This window comes from Rattus rattus, chromosome 15 (genome assembly GCF_011064425.1).
Source record: "Rattus rattus isolate New Zealand chromosome 15, Rrattus_CSIRO_v1, whole genome shotgun sequence".
Lineage (NCBI taxonomy): Eukaryota > Metazoa > Chordata > Mammalia > Rodentia > Muridae > Rattus > Rattus rattus.
In genome coordinates this window covers 20,327,447-20,347,404 of record NC_046168.1, presented here as the reverse complement: position 1 = coordinate 20,347,404, position 19,958 = coordinate 20,327,447, and the positions used below count along the sequence as shown (strand labels likewise).

Below are 19,958 nucleotides of genomic sequence, written 5' to 3'. Positions count from 1 at the left end.
CAATGAAGTGGAGAAGGATGTTAGAAAAGAGATATTGATGGAGCTTCACAGAGTGTAGCTGGGTCACTCCCAGGGCAAGGCTCGGGGGACCTTAGACATTGAATGCCCCTTTCTCTTAACCCTAATCTGTAAATCCTCTCAGCAAGGAAAATCTTTGAAAAACATTCACAATTCAGAAACATGAACTATTTACTATTTATATGTGAGTATTCTACATTCTAATAACCATATGGATTATTAAAGAACTTTAGGCTCCCTTTGCTATCACCGGCTTCTGTGGCGTGTCTATTTAAAACTGCCGGAGTTTACGCTCTCAGAGAACATGTTATTCTGAGACATCTGACCTCGCCATAATTTCCTTGGCTTTAGCTGAAATTATGATGGTGCAATATTCTAGAAAATTGCCTATTCAGAAAACAGAAGAATTCGTGTTCTCTCATTTCTCATTCTTAATCAACTGAAAATAAAGGGCTATATTAAGAACTCGTGGCCGTTGCTAACCAGCTGCTTCATCCTGGATAGTGACTTCATGCTTCCAGGCCTGGCCATCTTCCTCTGCCAAAGATTTCTAGAATAAAAGTCCATTTGTCTTGGGGTAAATGAGAGCTGAGCTTCTGAAGAGTGCACTCCAAGTCGTTAAGAGTCCAGGAGGGCTGGTAAGGGGCTGTACAGTCTAGAGCTTCCTCCCAGGCCTCTGCTTCTGAAAGAGGGGCATCAGTGTGGATGCTCACCGCAGGTGTGTTTTTCCATTACAGATAAATAGGATTTACAAGCCCCGGGAAGCACTTGAGAAGTCTTCAAATGCCACAGCCAACTGCCATTTCAAAGAAAACAGAATAGATGGTTCTAGAAAGTCCATGCTGTTTCTTCACTGAATTTTAGGTGAGTGTTCAAGACAACGATATTAATCTAATCTTCCAAAATGTGCTTTTCCTCTTTGCATAAAAACGGGGTTAAAGAGTATCGATATATTTCATCCGGTGTTGTACAGGGCTACATTTCTTCACTTTTGCCTTCTTCCCGTTAACAGAATCGATCTGGCTGAATTTATGCAGGAGATCGCTTATCTTGGGGGGAAAAACAGAATTCTTTATTATATTCTAAAAGCTACCTAAAATTTTTAAATATAGAAAGTATATTTACTATCAGATTATGAAGTCAGGATGAGATAGCCTGGTCATAAGGACACAAACAAAGGAAGGTGGATGGTGGTTAGGTTGGCGTGTGAGCAAGCCAGTGTGTGAGGGTAGTAATTTCAGAAGCTTCCTGTTGGGAGGGGTTAGAATGTCTAAGTTAGAAGCCTGGAGCAATTAGTGTCCGGTATACTACATCCTACAATGCTACATGCAATGAGACACAAATACACACACACACACACACACTACACACACAGCAACATACACACACACACACACACACACACACACACACACACACACACACACACACACACACACACACACACACACACACACACACATACACACACACACACACACACACACACACACACACACACACACACACACACACACACACACACACACACACACACACACACACACACACACACACACACACACACACACACACACACACACACACACACACACACACACACACACACACACACACACACACACACACAAACACACACACACACACACACACACACACACACACACACAAACACACACACACACACACACACACACACACACACACACACACACACACACACACACACACATACACACACACACACACACACACACACATACAAACCACACACACACATACACACACTCACACACACACACACACACAACACACACACACACACACACACACACACACACACACACACACACACACACACACACACACACACACACACACACACACACACACACACACACACACACACACACACACACACACACACACACACACACACACACACACACACACACACACACACCATACACACACACACACACACACACACACACACACACAAACACACACACACACACACACACACACACACACACACACACACACACACACACACACACACACACACACACACACACACACACACACACACACACATACACACACACACACACACACACACACATACAAACACACACACATACACACACACGCACACACATACACACACATACACACACACACACACGCAGGCATGCACGCATGCACACCAAAGCTCTGATTTGCCTAGCTATAAAATAAACAAATCAATATTGGATTATCAAATGTAATTACCCTTCCTTGCTATAGTGTTAGCAAGTTACTTATCTAGCGTTTCCCTAGTAAGAAATGTGCTGTTGTTATTCTTCATCAGAACAGAGGGGAACCAAACAGTTGAGTGGCGGCCATATTGAGAACTCCCACTTCATCCTAACACGAGTTTTCAAAGTAGTAGTATTTGATTTTTTTTCTCTATTTTAAAGAATGGCTGTGTCTAGAACATTGGACTAGACCCAGCACCCATTGTCCAAGTGCAATCCAATAGGTACCCATGCTTCCTTTCCACGTTAAATATTACCCATGTGGAAACTGTTTAATCAGTTTGAAGTAGTGAAGATACAATATGAGTTAAAGTGTCATGATAGCATGTCTGAAAACAACTTTGGTTAAAATTCAGATTTAGATTCATCATCCACTCTAAGTAAATGAGATAAAGGATCAAAATCAAGTGTGTGCTAAAATGACTGCTTTTAGACACCAAGATACCCTTTGTTATTTTGATTAATTTCAAAATGAAACCAAGAGATTCTCTCATAGACTCAAGTGTGTATAAATTTTCTTTACTGGGATTGACTGTAGAGCTAAAATAGTGATTTCCTTTATTTTCTAGAGATTTGTTTGCTGAAATTCCCAAGAGCTAAACTGAATACATTTCAAAAATCTTAGTAAATCAATTTGCCTCATGTAGCCATTATTCTAGAAAGGAAAATGGAGATGAGAACTGTGTTTCTGGGCTCTTTATTCTGCTGTTGTGCCTGTCCCTGGCCATCTTTATCTGCAGGGCCGTTACTGGTTTTATCCGGTGCTATCTACAATGGGGACTGATGCTCTTTGGGCCGTATTTTCTTCATCATCACCTCTAGTCTCTCCAAGTGGCTTTTAACTCTGACATTCAGTGACTCTTCCTTTGTCCTTAAGAAATCTGAATGCCAGTGCCTATGGCTTCCCACTATGTACCATGAAGTTGCTTCACAGGCCCCCAGGTGTGGTAGTTTGGATGAGAATGGCCCCCCCAAGCTCAGAGATTTGAATGTTTAGTCCCCGGTTGATGGGGCTGGCTGGGAATGATTAGGAAGTGAGACCTTGTTGGAGGAGGTGTGTCACTGTCACGAGACAAGCTTGACAGTTTCAAGGCCCCACCCCATCCCAGTTGCTCTCTCTGCGTCTTGGTTGTCTCAACACGTAAGTTCTCAGCGACTGCCCAGCAACCTGCCTTCCGGCTATCACGTTTCCTACCACAGTCACAGACTCTAACCTTCTGGAACCATGAGATCCCAAATTACATACTTTATTTATAAATAGCCTCGTTGGTGCTGTCTCTGCACAGTAATAGAAAATAACTAAGACACCAGCTTAGTTTCCCAAATCTCCCCTGCTTTGTGTACTATTTCATCAGAATACGTTCTTTTTAAAATACTTATTTTTTTTCTTTTTTTTTTGGCTGTTACAACTAATCCAGCTATGTTTTATTAACTTTTTTTTTATAAATGTATAACTTGCTTCTCCCACAAGAAACAAATGATTCCCAGGAAACAAGAGTATACTGGGTTGTTCTGTTTTTCTTTTAACTTTCACATGCTTTATATTAAGACATTGAGATTTGTTAAAGACACAAGATGGCAGCAATATCATGGCCCTCTATCAATACTCACAAGGTACCTGCTATCAATCAAATTAAGACATAGAAGATCAGCAGTATCCGGAGAATAACAACTCTTCCGGTCCATTCTCTCAGCAGAAACTAAATCCTAGTTTGCATGGCTGCTGGCCAGCCTTGCTTGGTCATCAATAGAATCATACATTGTGTCTTGTGGTTGTAAATCATTCCTTTGAAAATGAAAATAATTGCTATTTTAGAGCAATTTGTGCTTTCCATCAAAACTGAGGAAGAGGGAACAAGCTTTTCCTATATCCTGCCTGCCCCCACACATGTGTGGGGTCCCCAGCTATCAACACCCACCAACCCAGTAAGATGTTTATTACAATCAATCAATCACTGGGAAGAGGGGTGGGGCTAATATTGGGATGTAAGCCCAATGTTGGGTGAACATATAAATTAATTAGTTTAAAAAAATCAATTTATCTACATTGACTCACCACCACAGTTCATTCTGGGTATTAGTGAACATTCTAACTCTATGACAGGAACATGGGACATGATCCACCATTGCTGGATCACTTCGTTTCACTGCCCTAAGAAGCCTCCCTGCTTACTAGACCCACTGGGATTTTTAGTAGACCAGAGTTTTGTAGCTTCAGGACTGTCATGTTAGAACCATAAGGTGCACAGCCTTTTCAGACTGCCCTGCCACTCAGCGATGGGCACCTATGTTTCTTCCTGTCTTTTCATGCCCTGTTTCAGTTTCAGCCTGAACCATCCTCCATGGCTTAGCCAGACTACATTGTATGTGTCTATTCACAGCTACAAATAAAGCCAAAGTAAACATCTCTGTGCAAGCTTCTGTGTACTGGTGGCATTTGTTTCATTTGGGTAAATGCTAAGGACCAAGATGAGCAGACGACAGATGCATGTGCTTAGCAAAGTAAGAAACTATTACCCTTTTGCATCTCTACCAGCAATCAGCAGTTACCCTGCTGCTCCCTTCTCTCAAGAGCATGTGTTGTCATTGTTTTGAATCTTGGTCATCCCAATGGGTGTGTAGCTTTGGTTTTAATGAGCAGCTCTCTAACAGCTGATGACACAGAGCATCCTTGCCTGTTCCCACTTGCTCTCTGTATGGTGCCTTCCATGAGACTGCCATTTGGATCTCTATTCTGTCTTAGGAATTCTTTGTACATTTTATAATCTCTTATAGATCTTTTCTAAGCTGTGTTTTTATCTTGTCTTGAAGAATGAGGTGTCGAAACAATGGAAAAAACAACTTACTGTATTTAAAATCATATTCCTAGCTATACAATATTGCAAGAATTTGTTACTACTAAAAAAGAAATATTGCTGCTGCACCCATTTTCCATTCCAAACTAATGGAGAGATTGTTTTTATTTCTTAAGAATACTCTTAACAAGGTTCTACTTATTTAATGTTAGGTTATCATAAGCACCGTCATAATTAACGTAGGAACAGCATTGTGAGGCTCGACTTCATCTAGAATTACAGTTTCATGATTGGTTATTCATAGATTGTTTTTCACCTTAAATTTTTTATGGTCTGAACATTTCACATGTTCTATAATAAATACTAAATATGTTGAAAATCAACAAATAGTTAGGAAGCCAGTGTCTGTGTTACTTAAAAGGCGAAACCTTTTGCCCTGTCTGCACCAGCCTAGACCCTGTCACAGGCCCTCCTGGTATTAAAGCATCTGCACACTTGATCATTTCAGTGCCTGACTTCATTTGTTAAATGGAAGGACCCTGTGGTTCTCATTTCCTTCTCATTTATTTATGTAGACATTTTCTTTTCTGTCTTATCTCAGAGGCTATCACAACTGCCCATCTCTCCATTTTAATGTACTGTGGTTATCCTAGAAAGGACACACTGTCCCTTCTACCAATATTTTTCATCTATTCAACCATTGTTAATGTTGACTCTGAACTCTCTAATTTAGAATCCTTTTTCAGACAATGTCATCATGGACAGAACAGAAGTGCTTGGACCCTCTTGTACTCCTGGAGCTGAAAGGCACAGGGCTGAGTAGTTTTTATAACTTAAAGGCAGTGCATAACTGCTATTCCCAAAACAAATCTTTTCTTTAACTTAGTGCCATACTGAAAACTGTAGAAATTGCAAGCATTTATCTCCAGATTATAGAAATAAGATTTTATATAATTATATTTTAAAAAGTCGACTGAGAAAGAAAGCATGTTTACAAATAAAATATGTTACATAATATATAAGTCTAAAGAGTTAGCCAGGAGGACAAAACCTGGGAAATGGTGTAGATACTTGGCTTTGGAATGATTGGTACTTGCACATGAGAGAAGGCTACAAAAATGTCATTACTGACTTCATCAAGTTCCCTAGAGTGGGAAACACCCATCGACAAAGATCACTTGGGCTAACCAGATGGTATTGATGTCATTGGATAAGAGGAGTAGGGAAGATAAAGGTGCGAGTTTTTAGACTGAAGAACAATTTTGATATAAATTTGAAACCACTGTTTCCAAAAACAGATCATGGAAATGTTCTAACGATGCAGTCTCTAGTGTAATGATGTTGAATCAAAAATATGATCTTTGTGTGGGTAGGTGACATTCAATGAAGAAATCATCCTTTATCTGTATTTGTAACCCTATAAACTAGCATAGTAGGTAGCACACTCTAGGTAGCTTCTGGATAAGCACCTGATGATTGGTGAAGATGACCAAGTAGATGGGCAGTAGATGTCGTATAATCAGCTTCATCCTTAATCACCTCCTTTAGAGGCACTCTTGTCTCCTTTGCCCAATTAGAGACTACTGGGTCCCAGAAAGACTTAATAACCTAGCCGGGTTTCAGTAAGTTGCATGTGAACATCCAAATGTTCCACTTCCTCTTCTGTGATATAACCCACATATAGTTTTAAACCACAGAAGCAGTGAGTTTATGATTTTTAAATGATATCATTTTACACTAATATCAGGAAATAACTCCTGCATCTTAAGTTTTTATGATTAAGCACAAATTCCATTTTTGATGACTTATTTTCCCCATCTTCTTTTAAAACTACCAATGGGCATTCATTTTATAATGTGCATTCGGGTCTAATCATTCCCATTCTTCAGTGCTTTACTTTTAAGTTAATATTTCAAAAACATCATTGCTGCTTTTATTCCATTTAAAAATGTGAAATTTTGACCAAGTGATTAAACTTATGCGCCTAAAAAGATGCATTCATTTCATTTTAGGGACTAGAAAATCATATCCATGAAACAACAGAACACCACTCCTGATACATAATTAATAGCTAACAAAGAGTAGGTGACATGATCTGGTCACTCTTGCTGACTGCTGACTTGCACCTCACGAACATCCTCAGCTTCTCCTTCGACCACAATCTTTGTCCTGTGACCTTTAGAATTCCATTATGTGAGCACAGTAGATTTTGGTGGGAGTCCTGACTTTGTTCCCTAATGGTTGACTGTTGCTTACACAAGATCATCTTCTTCCCTAGACTGTGTTCTTCATGCTTTTGCTTTTACATACATAGCTTCTACTCCCATCTATACTTCTCTCGAAATGTCTCTCGAAATGCATTCTTCAAAAACATCACAATCCTATAGAGCTGTGGCTGCTACTCTTTCACAGAGACAATTGATGAACCCTCTTAGGCCAAGCGTTGACAGTCTTACCCATGATTTACAAACCTCCAGGGCCATCAAGAGCAGATCTGAGCCTAGTGAAGACCTCAGAAAGAAAAGCAACCTTCAAGCTATTCACAGAATCATATTCTAATTTTTGATATAATTTGTCTTTCTCTCAGTATTTCAGAAAAGATAAATGTCCCAGATCTTTTCAGTTCCTGTGACATTCCTGTGTGAAGTTCAATGTGAATCCTGCTTTCTAGTTTATTGAGATCAGGAAAATGATCTATTGGAGATGAGCTTGTGTGTTCCAAAAGTAATTCCAAAAGTGTGTTCCAAAGCTAAAAAGCTTTATCTAGCTCCTGTAAAGGAAAAGAAGGCTTCAATATGTGAAGGAGACCTCCCAGAACATGCCCATCTGCCAAGGCTAAAGCAGATGTTCCATGCACCTCATGATTTAATTTTTATAATAATCCTTCCACTTAGCTGCTATTGTTTTAGTTGTTCCAATGTAATAACTTAGGGTCCCGTCAATTGGATAACTCACCAAGGACATATTTCCGGTTAAGATGACCACTTTCTTCCATAGCACGCTCTCACCATAAACCAGCTTTCCCAGTGGGTCTTATAAGAAGAATAAGCATGATTGGCTACTCTTGTGGAGATCACAGGTTCAATTCCCAGCACCAGCATGGTAGCTTGCAGTTTGTGATTCTAGTTCTGGCCCTTCCTGGCTTCAGGAGGCATCAGTCACCCACATGCTGCACAGAAATGTATTCAGGCAAAACACTCATACACACAAAATAAAAATAAATGAGCCTTAAATGAACACATAAATGCGTTCTGAATTTCAGATATTCTCAAGTGAATCAAGCACTTGTGTAGTACAATTCTCAGATCTGGGGATTTCTGGCAATTTCTAACAACAAGCTACAGATTTGACTGTTTGCTTTCAGATGACTCAGATTAATAGTTGCAGGATCTTTCTTTCTCAGTTCATTTGCATAAATGAGTAGGATGGCTGTCTTTTTTTTTTTTTCTATAAAAATGTTTTCTGATTATCCCATGCCTTCTTAGTATGTAAGGAACCTCGGAGTCACATGGCTTCTGTTCTGAAGTTGAAATTCTTTAAAGAGTTGTAACATTCATAAAGGGTCCGTTTGGAGGAGAAGAACATCAACCCAGTCAACACAGAGTGACATTCTTCTCATCCAGGCAGAGCGAATGGGCTTCTCATGAGCTCAGCAAACAAGGCTGTGTTTTATTATGCAACACATTTAGCTGCATTTAGTTCATACTTTATGCTGACGGTGCTTCCACATGTACCATGCAGTGTGACACCCTTGAGTCACTGGTACATTCCCACCATCCTTGTACTCTCCTTTCCCATGAAACCTTCCTCAGCCAAGGTTTTCTGGCATTACCTATAGTGTTTAAAACACCCTAATACAAAAGCTTTTCCATCCACTCTCACATTCTACTGTCTTTCTTGTAGAACATGAATAAGGTACCTAAAACCGAGAGCGTAAGTCTTCCTGTAACTCAGTTCTGAAGATGAACTCTCCCTTGTGGTAGGAAGGACTACTACATCCTCCAGTTCAAAAGCTACTGTGTATGGCTGTAATCTGTAAGCACAGAGGGCTCCTGAAGGCTATGAGGACCCTCAGATTTTGACGTTCTTAATGTCAGTCTAGACAGCTCATGATTGCTTCCTCATGAAAATATGCAGAATCCTTTCCTATCTATACCCATAGACCAGACTTAATGTATACTATCTGCAATCATCTATGGTTGCCAGGTAACCAGTGCAGGTATATCAGGGTCTGTAGTGCATCCGTGGATAACTCAAACACTGACGTTCTTTATATCCAAGTGACCCTCACCTTACATCTAGACTCGGCCACGCTAGGTGTTTGTAACTGCAGAAGCAGTAGCTTCCTCAGGAGCAGCTCCTCAAATCATAAAAATGAGACCATAATGTCCTTCTCTGACCTGATAGAGATTTTGAGAGTAGCCACGGTAGGAAAGTGACTGTATTCTACCTGTATAAATGCTTTGTATGAAAAAGCTGTTGCTTTCAAAGGCAGTGTGGAACCAAGGGAAACCTGAGGGAGAAAGGCATCTTAACAAGGGAGCAGCTGTATACATCCAAGAGTGACTGTGGGGTCAAGAGCAAGCGATGGCCATTGTTCTCCATCCGGGATATTTAGTCCATGAAGACGACAGCTGTCAAAGCCCTAGGAGGGAATATCACATCTTTTTTAGATGTTTTACATTGTAAAGGTTGAGAGTGTTGTAGTTTTATGGAAACAAATCTACTATTGAGCTGAAACTAAATGGCCATTCATTTTCTAGATGGAAAATAACATATCAAAAAAAAAAATCTCAGCACAGGGACATAACTCGACCCTCAGTCCTCCTGTGACCTCAAGAGGTTTCCCTTCCCCAGCACAGGCATAGGGAGATTGGAAGAGAAGCCAGACTTCACTTCTTGGAGAAGACACTATAACTACTACTCATTGTGTGAATTTTCCTGTGCAGATGTGAAGAGGCATTCTAAACCACGGATAGGTCACACAGCACAAAACAAAATAGGTTTCGTGTCCAGTCTACCAGAGTGAACCAGTAAGTTTACCAGGGTTGTTTCTGGGAGAATGGGGATTACTTAAAGGATCATGTTTGCTTGATGTAGTGAGTAAGGTAAGTGCCTCCCCGCAAACCTACCCAAGCATAAGCAACAACTCATGAAAATAGCATCTTTGCCCTGCCCTGCACAACTTCCAGATGTCTCAACCCATCCAAGAGTCCCCTCCTAGCGGCAATTGTCACTGCATGTATATAACCTTAGAGAGAGGCTTTGCGAGTCCTAAAGGTTTTCAAAACTTCCCCAGGCTTAGGGGATTTGTTTACTTCATGAGTCTAATGAATCTCCCTTCTGTCTGCAGAAGTGATTTGATTTTGATGAAATAGCTATACAACATTGCCTATTCATAACGAAATTATTTGTGTGAACTCTGATACACTCATTCACACACACACACACACACACACAGAGAGAGAGAGAGAGAGACAGAGAGGAGGAGGGAGAGGGAGACAGAGAGAGAGGAGAGAGAGAGAGAGAGAGAGAGAGAGAGAGAGAGAGAGAGAGTTCTTGGGTGCTGCTTTAAGCAGGACATAGACTGCATCCATCCCCACCTCAGGAAACATTAGGCAGTATCTATTGATGTTTTGTTGTCAAACTTAGGGACAGGAAGTGTACAAGCATTAAGAGGACATAGGCTGAACTGACGATAGATATCCTACTGTGCTTTGAAGTGCCCAAATGTTTGACTGTATAGACATTGACAGGGTTGAACATTTTTCCTGAACACTATTAAGAGCTACAGTTACCACATACCAGGCACAGAGGCACTGGCTACTTTCCACAGGTTAGTCATTTAGTCCTCAGCTTTAGCCCATTAGGTGTGTCATGCTACATTGATTTGGGGATGATGAGTTGGGTGCTTAGAGGTTAAATGACTTTCTTCAAGCCGTGCAGTCAACAACCAGAGGACTGAATCTGAGCAAGGAGAGCTCAAACCCAGCTTCTATCAGGTTGCCGTGCCCCCTCCCTGCATCTGTATTCCTTAAAACTCGTAAAGGCCACTTCATAAGGTACCTTTGATGAGTTAAATGAGATTTCAGGACAAGAATTAAGAATCTAAAGAGAAATGAACCAGCCAGGTGGGGAGGTTTATACCTGTAACCCCTGGGAGCTACAAGCAGAGGAATAAGCAGACTCGTCTACATGAGATCCTGTGTCTAACACATAAGACAGAACAAGGGCCAGACCTTGCACCAGATATTTGCTGTATATATGAAGATCCCATGGTAACAGGTAGCAAGCGTTAGAGGGGATGACAAGCCACTTCTTCCTCTAAGAGTTTACCCCACTGCAAGTTATCTACCACATGAGCAAAGAACCCAGGAAGTGTCCATCATCACAGAAAGGCACACAACTCACTTTAGCACCCGCCAAAACATAATGACCACCTCGCCTCGCCCCACCCCCATTGACAGCAAGTGAGGAAGGCAGAAGGGACATTTTCAGAGAATGACTTGTTGAGTCCTAATTCCCTGACCTTCCACTGCACTTGGTCTAGCATCTGCCTTTCAGCACTTCCATGGCGACTAGCTGGGCCCTGTGTCTTTGTAGGATTCTACTGGACTCAGCTTGACCCTCAGTGTTACATGGTTATTTGCCACTCTCCCAACTTGTCAGCATTTTCATTTCTTCTTCCTGCAAGGTGTTTTTGACTGAAAAAATCTTTCCCACAAGCCCCTTTGAGCTTTCTTAGATTTCTGCATATTTTGTGAATTGAATCAACAAAATTTATTTTCCCATGGCCAGAAGTCTGCAATCATGGGGTTATCTCAGTGTACCTCCCTCTGAAAGCTTCAGGCAAGAGTCTTTATGATTCTTCAATGGTTCGGTCCCTCCTAGGCCTTCTTTGGGACTGTGCCATTCAAATATCTGCCTACATTTTCGCACGGCTGTCTGTCCAGTGCGTGTGTTCATCTCCACGCCCTTACTGTGGCCTTCTTGTTCCTTGAAGATGATTCTTAATGAGTTCTCAGTTTTCCAGGAGACAAGAAATATTTTAAAGATGTATTTTATTTCATTGTGTGTTTATGTGTACATGCACATACATGTGTGCACCCAGGTGCCCATGAACAAGAAGAGGGTATCAGACCCCTGGAGCTGAAATCACAGGTAGTTGTAAGTCACCTGACATAGGTGCTAGGAACCAAACACAGCTCCCATGAAAGAGCAGCAAACTGCTGAACTTCCTCTCTAGACCTGGACATGACTTTCACTAGGGACATTTCTTGGAGATTATTCAAGGTTCTCCAAGAAACAGAACTAATATACACAGATACACAGATGTACAAACACACATATAAAGAAAGATGTGTTAATAAGAATTGTGTACACAGTTATGGAGAGTTTTCTCCCAGTTTTTAACCTAAGTGCCTGAAAAATCACAGAGTTGGTAGTTTGAGTTTCAGCCATGTTCAGAGGTAGTGGAGGCAGATGTCCCGGCTTAAAGGCCGAGAGGACAATCCTCTCCTGTTCAGCCTTTGCCTCTGTTCAGGTTCTCAAGGGATTGGATGCAGAAGTCAGCATTGGTAAGAGAAGTCAAGTGTTTATCTCCTTCATAAATAGCCCCAACAGAATAACATTTGATCAAATATCTGTGCACCAGGCATCCCAGGTAAGTAGACACACAAGTGAAATATCACACATTCATCTCACCATTCCTCCCCAGCACTTTCTCTTCACATCACAGTGACATGACTCCAGCAAGGGGCTACCAGTGATGGACATGGATCCTTCCCTGAGATCCATAGTGGAAGTCAGAGAAGGAAAACCTTAGTGTTCTGTCAGCAAAGAAAACCAAGAGAATGAATATGCATTATGTGTCCTTGTGTTTATTTAAATGCTTTTCTTGAGCATTGCACAGCCCAGATTGACCTCAACTTACAGCATTTCTTCTTTCATCAATGACAGAATTATAGGCATGTATACCATGGCTAACTATTTCATGTTTATTATAACTATATGGATTTGTCTTACTTTTAGCCTAACCTGCGAGGTAATGAGCTTCATTGTGGAATTTTCATGCCTTTATTTGTGGATCTGCCCTCTTGACCCCCCCCTTGCTGGCTTCCTTTCACCCCCATCCAGCACCACCCTCCCCCAATTCTGCAAATTTAGTCTTCTGCTAGGTGTTGTCTATGGATTCTTCTAGGGAGCTTTACTGTCCGATTGGTTGATCTCTCCATTTCCGGGATTTCTATTTGTCTCTTCTTTTTTGGTCCCTGGATCCTTGCTTAGTTCAACCCAAATGTAGTTTATATTCTCCTCCAAGTTAGAAGGTGTTTCAACCAGTTTATTAGCCTTCTTGTCAAGGGCCTGAGCTCACTCTTCCTTGCTCCGTTCATCTGCTTATTTGAGTCCTTTATGTGGTTGCACATCCTGTTGAGAAGTGGGTCTCTGAAATGCTTTCCCTACATTTCAGCCGTCTCTTATAGTTTCCACGTTGAGGGGTTGTGAGCCTGTGGATTGGAATTTTAGGTTTTGTACATCTTTTTACTTGTGGATACTCCCACACGCAGGCATGCACGCAGCTCCCACTGACCCTTGCACGATTGTATCTTCCAGTTTCTATTTCCCTCACTGCTTCGCTTTTTTTATCTGCATCTTCCTGATGAGTCTCTTTACTTGGATTTCTGTCCCCTACTGCTATTTAGAGCTAAGCCATTGGCAGCAACAGATACAATGATTTGACAGGAATACGGGCATTAAATTGTAGCAGAAGATTCTTAAGCCCATCACTTGTGTCCTCTGTATGATTCAGGGACAGCTCTAGAGTCTAGCTGGGCTAGCATAGATTATAGATTTGCTTTGATGAAAGTAAAGAGGTAGAGAGGGGTTGTAGTATGAAGGCACATATGTGAGCTGTAAATATGAGATGTGGTAGAGAAGCCATTGTCAATGTAGAAAGAATGTTGTAGGTTTATAAAGCGAAAGGCAATCACGAAGCATTTTCTGATGAGGTACAAGTTAAAACACCACAACTTAACAAAGAGTAAAACTCTAAGTGACAGTACAAGATTAATAAACATAATCGATTTCATGAAATATAAGGCGGCATGCTCGTCATCAAAATTCCTTCCTCACTCTCTCAATGTGGTTTCTCTTTCCCCTCAGTTTGCCTTTTGTGTTTGTTTCCATGGGTAGACAGGCTGGCCGTTAGTCTTAGTAACTCAAACAAGTCGCTGTGTACGTCCAGATAGCAAGGACTGCTGTGAACAAGCCCTGACTTTGCCACATTTGACTGGGCTGAGACTCCCTAGCTGTATGCCACAAACTTGTCTACGGCTTGAGGATTTCTGTGAGTGGTATTTGGAGTGGAGCTGAGGAGGTAGGGAAGCCCTGCCTTCTGCATTTCAGTGTGACTTCACTAACACCACAGTTCTGCGTTCTGCAGCACACTTCTCCTCCCCCTGTGTAGTGCAAATATAGGCTATGTCAGGCTGAGGGGCCAGCATCGGTCTCTCAGAACCATTTCCCCCTTCACACCTTTTCCTCTCCTCCAGTGTCTGCTCGCTCTGACCCACTCTCCATGCCAACCTTCTGTAGGTTTGTGTGATTCCATCTCAGAAGGGGTCCTGATGTCTCCTTTTTTCTCTCCCAAGACATTGTATCTTAAAGCCTATTCTCTCATCAGATGAAACTTTCTTTATTCAGTATTTGACTCCTCCAACCAGAGCATCAATACGTTTCTTCTTTAATCTGTGAGAAATGATTATTTAATTTCAAAATCAACTGTTCTCTTTACAATCAATCTGTATGTTTATATAGGAACAAATAGTACCAAGTAAATGGTTAATGTTAACTCTGGTTAATGGGGTTATAAACTATTCGAAATATTTTTTGCTAATTTTATTTTATTTTTTCTTTTTTTGGAATACAAAAAGAAACTCTTATTTTCCCTTTACCTACCCCCTTTCATCTATTGTTTTTGGCTTGACCTGATGTGTGTATTACTTTTATTTCTTTTTTTATTTACATTTCAAATGTTATCCCCTTTCCCGGTTTCCCATCCATAAACTCCCTATCCCCTCCCCTCCCCCTGTTTCTATGAGGGTGTTCCCCCACCCACCAACCCACAACTTCCTGCCTCCCCACCCTGACATTCCCTGACACTGGGGAATTGAGCCTTCACAGGACCAACGGCATCTCCTCCCATTGAAGCCCAACAAGGCCATCCTCTGCTACATATGTAGCTGGAGCCATGGGTCTATCCATGTGTACTCTTTGGATAGTGGTTTAGTCCTTGGGAGTTTTGGTTGGTTGGTGTTGTTGTTCTTATGGGGTTGCAAACCCCCTTCTGCTCCTTCAACTCTTTCTCTAACTCCTCCTTTGGGGACCCTGTTCTCAGTTCAGGGGTTGGCTTTGAGCATAGCTGTCTCCTGAGAGGCTCTGCCAGAGTATGAGTAACTTTATTTTCTAATTGGCCTGAAGTGTTTAGGAATTGCTACTAGGCTGGGAGGTAGCTCAGTCAGTGAAGTGTTGGCCTTGTAGACACAAAGACTTGTTCTCAACCCCCAGATTCCCCGTTTTTCATAAGGACTCAGTGTGATAGTATAAGTTTAGAATCCTGCCACTGGGGAGATGGAGACAAACAGATCCCAGGAGCTCCCCAACAAGACATTTTACCCAATGTCCTGAATTCTGTGCTGATGAGAGACCCTGCCTTAAAAGTCAACAACAGGCAGCACTTGAGGGACAATATCTGAGGCTGTCCTCTGGCCTCAAGAGATAACATATGAACACACACACACACACACCCCAATACACACAGGTGCACTGCCAAATATATATGCACATACACACACATACATATACTGCACATATACACATGTGTACATGCAGGAGATAGCATAAAACTTGAAAGAAACACAGCAAATAATATTTGGGTTCAAGATTTTAGATATTATCACTGCAGCTGTGGCCCAAGGAGGACAAGCCTAGATGCTGTGTGTACTACACAGGGGCTCTCCACCTGTGTGTGCCTGCACCACAATATTAAATTCTGTGATATGTACGGCGAACACGGCTGACCAGTATCTTCTAAAATACTTTCCGTGTTAATGTGCTTCGGTGCCTTCCCACCTGCACGTCTGTGAGCCACTATTCTAACGTTACGTCAGCGTGCCCTTTCCGGTATCTCACCTGGCCAGAGGAGATTGTGTTGGTGTCCATGAGATATGAGGAACACCTGTTCAGCATTATTTACCCATCGGTATTGCTTCCAAAGCTGCAGTGCCTCACTGACAGGCTCCTACTCCAGTTCCCTTCCGGTTTATTGTTCGCTCGGTGCTCTGTCTTCTCCAGTTTCCTGTTGCACATGTCACTGTGAGGGTTTGAAAAGAAAGCACTGGTTTCATGAGAAACTGGCCAGGCTGACGTGTGGAGCAAGCGCTCGCTCGTGCCTCCCCGTTGACCCCAGCAAGCCCCTCAGCATAGTAACTTGGCCTCTGCACTATCAGATGGCAGTTGCCACGGACACCAGGAAGGGTTGAAAGTGCTCCATAGTCACAGTATGGGTTAAACTATACAGAGTATTTAACCCTAGAGGAAAGGGCCCTTTACATTCATTCTAGTAATGGAATTCAATTAAGGGTCGTAAGCAAATTTTCAGGCATTAGCTTGTCAGTAGAAAATTCACACAATTTTCTCCACGGTATCATTTCTTTCAGAACTCTTTGTAGTCTGCCTTGGGTAGTTTGACTCTGTGTATTCTTACTCATATTGCCCTTTTTGGTTCCACTATCATCAAAAGACAATCATTTTTTGTCTTTTTCTCTTCCCCTGTAAACCACCATGTGCCCCTTCCATTGTTTTGGTTAATCTCCTCATAATGATGTGCTATCCTAGCATGGTGACATCCTTCTTTTCTAACTTGCCTTACTTTCTGAAATCATTTTTTTATCATAGTTATCATCAACAATTAATTTTTCCTAAGCCTACAACCTTGTATTGGCTTCCCAGTCTCCTCCAGCTCACTGTCGGGTACAGACACACCCCCTTCTTGATGGACAGGTAGAGTCCACTCCCCCTACATACTGACCGACCACTCGCTTCCCTTTTAATAGCTTCACTATGGGAGACGATACTTGGTAGCCACTGCCATTCCTGCACAGGATCTTGGACACCTCTGCTGTGAGGCAGCAGTGGCACCACCCCCTACAGAACACAGTGAGCTCCGTGCTGTGCTCTCCAAGTCATTAGACACAAAGTAAAATAGAATGGGAAAACGCACCTCATATCCCATTAACAAATGTTTTCTAAGCACAGTAGAACACTTAGGGGTGATTTCCTGCCTAAACATTCTTCCTAGTTTGACCTGGTTAACTTATTTGCCCATTCTCTAATCTGTTGACTATATTCACTCTTGTGTGTTGTTCTCTAAAGTTGTATTTTCTCTATCTGTATTCTTATTTCCACATCTAGATCTTAGCACCCTTCATATTCGTTTGTATCTGGTACAGAAAGTACTCTCAGGATGCATTCGCTTAATTCAGGGAGGGCACCTCATTCAGCATAAGGCACACAGAGGAAACTCTGAAGCAATGACCCAAAGCACTGTGCATTCAGAATAAGAAAAGGAACTCTTCTTAAGAATGAGGTTTCAAGGGACTGGGGAAATAGCTCATCAGTAAATTGCTCACCTTGAGGCATGAAGACTTGAGTATGATTCCCAGAACCACGCTGAGAAAACAAAACATCAATAGAACCCAGGTGTGGTGGGTTTATAATCCCAGTGCTGGGGAGGATGGAGAACAGAACAAGCTGATCCCTTGGGATCCACAAGGGGTAACGATGGATCCAGGAGCAAAATGCAGCCTTTTCCTCTCAAGCTGCTTCCTGTCAGGTGCCTGGGTATAGCAATGAGCAAAGTAACTAATACAGTGGCTCAGAGGTGTTGGTGTGGAGTGACCCTGAGCGAAAAGCAAAGAAACAAGACGCAGTTACTTTCAAATAATTCCGTATTCCTCACCCACAATTCATAGCGCGCATCCCAAGTAATGTGTGAGGAACCACCCACGTGCCCATGAGAAACAAATAGTGTCCATGTTGCTTACATCCAACAACTCAACCATGTTTTCTCAACATTATTTCACTTTTTTTTCTGTTTTGTTTCCAAGCACTCTGTAGTAAATGCATGCTGCTATACTCAGTGAGGAAACAGATGAGAAGTACAACTTTGCATGATTAAGTCCAAAGGCTGAGTATGTTTTCCTGAGGATGAGTCTATAAGTAACTAATGCATCAGGAGATTGGAGGTCAGGTCCCATAAACAGGCACAACAAATTGGTTTTGAGCCCACACAGAGCTTTCTGCATGATTCAAAGCCATCAAGTTCACAGTGTTATTTAAAAATCAATATTTTCTACAACATGTCCGTAAGGGTAAGAAAACCTTTTTTCTTTATAAACATATTAATGCAACTCAAAACAAAATAGTATATTTTTAAAATGTATAAAGTGTCATTCATATACATCGGCACAGCCAGCAGCAGCCCCATTCTTTCATTTAAAAACATCAAGAATAAATAGATCTTAATATCCAAAGAATACTTTAGGTCAGCTGCACAATGTGGCCCAAGAAACTATGTGCTTGCAAAAACTGTTCTATAGATCACAATCTTCTTGCATTATTGTTACCAAGATTTCTCTCTTAATATAAACCAGCACCCTGACAATAAAGGAGTTTGTGGCATTCGAAAGGAACAGTGTTATTATGTGACCTGGAAAAGAGAAATGGCATTTGCAGGGTTTAAACTGTTTCGTCCTGTTTTACTTCTAGAAGTTTCAACAGCCAGGGCTGTTGTGGCCGTGATACTCAGGGCAAACTTGTGAGCTCCAGAAGCAGTGTTTATACCTTGAGAGCGTGGGAAATTAACCCCCTCCCAAGAAATGAAGCATGTGACCTCCTGGGCTTCCTCGACATCTCTGTGGAGCCACAGTTTGGCAGAGAGACTCTCTGAGAGGTCCTAACCTAATCATCACCCATGTCAATAAACATGGCCAATGCCCAAAAGGTTGGACTCTTTGTGAGCAGTCAAATGAGCCACCTCAGCACAGACAGGTTCTCTTACAAGCTATGTTCACACAGAGAGGAAAATTAACCTTCACATGCATGAGAAGGGACATTAAACACAGCTTGTACACTGGTATCATATTCCCTAATGTTTAAAGAAAAAGAATCAAGCACGGTGCTTTCGCATTTACTGAAGAGTGTGCAGCTGACTGAACGCTACGGGCACAATGCTTAGGAAGTAAGTAAATGGTAAGCCCTTAGGTTTGCAAAACAAAGAACAAGGAGAGTCAGCCATGCACCATCTGAGGAAGAAAACCTCAGGTAAAGACTCCTGAAAAAAATGGGCACAGGGCATGGAAGGCCTCTTTTCAGCCAGTCACACACGGGCAGTGTTATGAATTATTCACAGTGTGAGTCTATTAGCCTCTCCTCCAGCAACCACTCTGAAGAGGCTTAGCTACTGCAGCTAATTTCCAGTGTGGCTCCCCTTGCCTTCTTGTGTGTTCGGCCGCACACATTTCATCGTGTTGCGTCCCCATGAGTCTCCACACTGGAGGGTTGTCCGGGGTTATAGCAGAGCCAAGTCTATTTTGGTTTTCTCCACCAACTTGTTGTGGTGATTTTTCTTCTCTTCCTTCTGATTTTAATGATAGAGAAATCTTACAAGGCATAACATTTTCTTCTTTCTGGCAGCGTTCCTGTGATGAAAGGCTGTGGGTTTGTTTTTCTTGTTCTTTGCCCCCTGCTCCGTGGCTTTTCTGACCCTTGCCTCATGGCCTTCAAG

General features: G+C 41.9%; 1 protein-coding gene across 1 annotated transcript in view; it reads left to right on the top strand.

Annotated features, from left to right (window-relative positions):
• Dtna (dystrobrevin alpha) overlaps positions 1–19,958 on the top strand; it is a 358,388-nt gene that overhangs the window by 166,134 nt on the left and 172,296 nt on the right. The window contains exon 2 of the mRNA XM_032886201.1: positions 756–882. The gene's annotated coding sequence lies outside the window, so the exon portion shown is untranslated. The remainder of the gene's footprint in view (positions 1–755; positions 883–19,958) is intronic.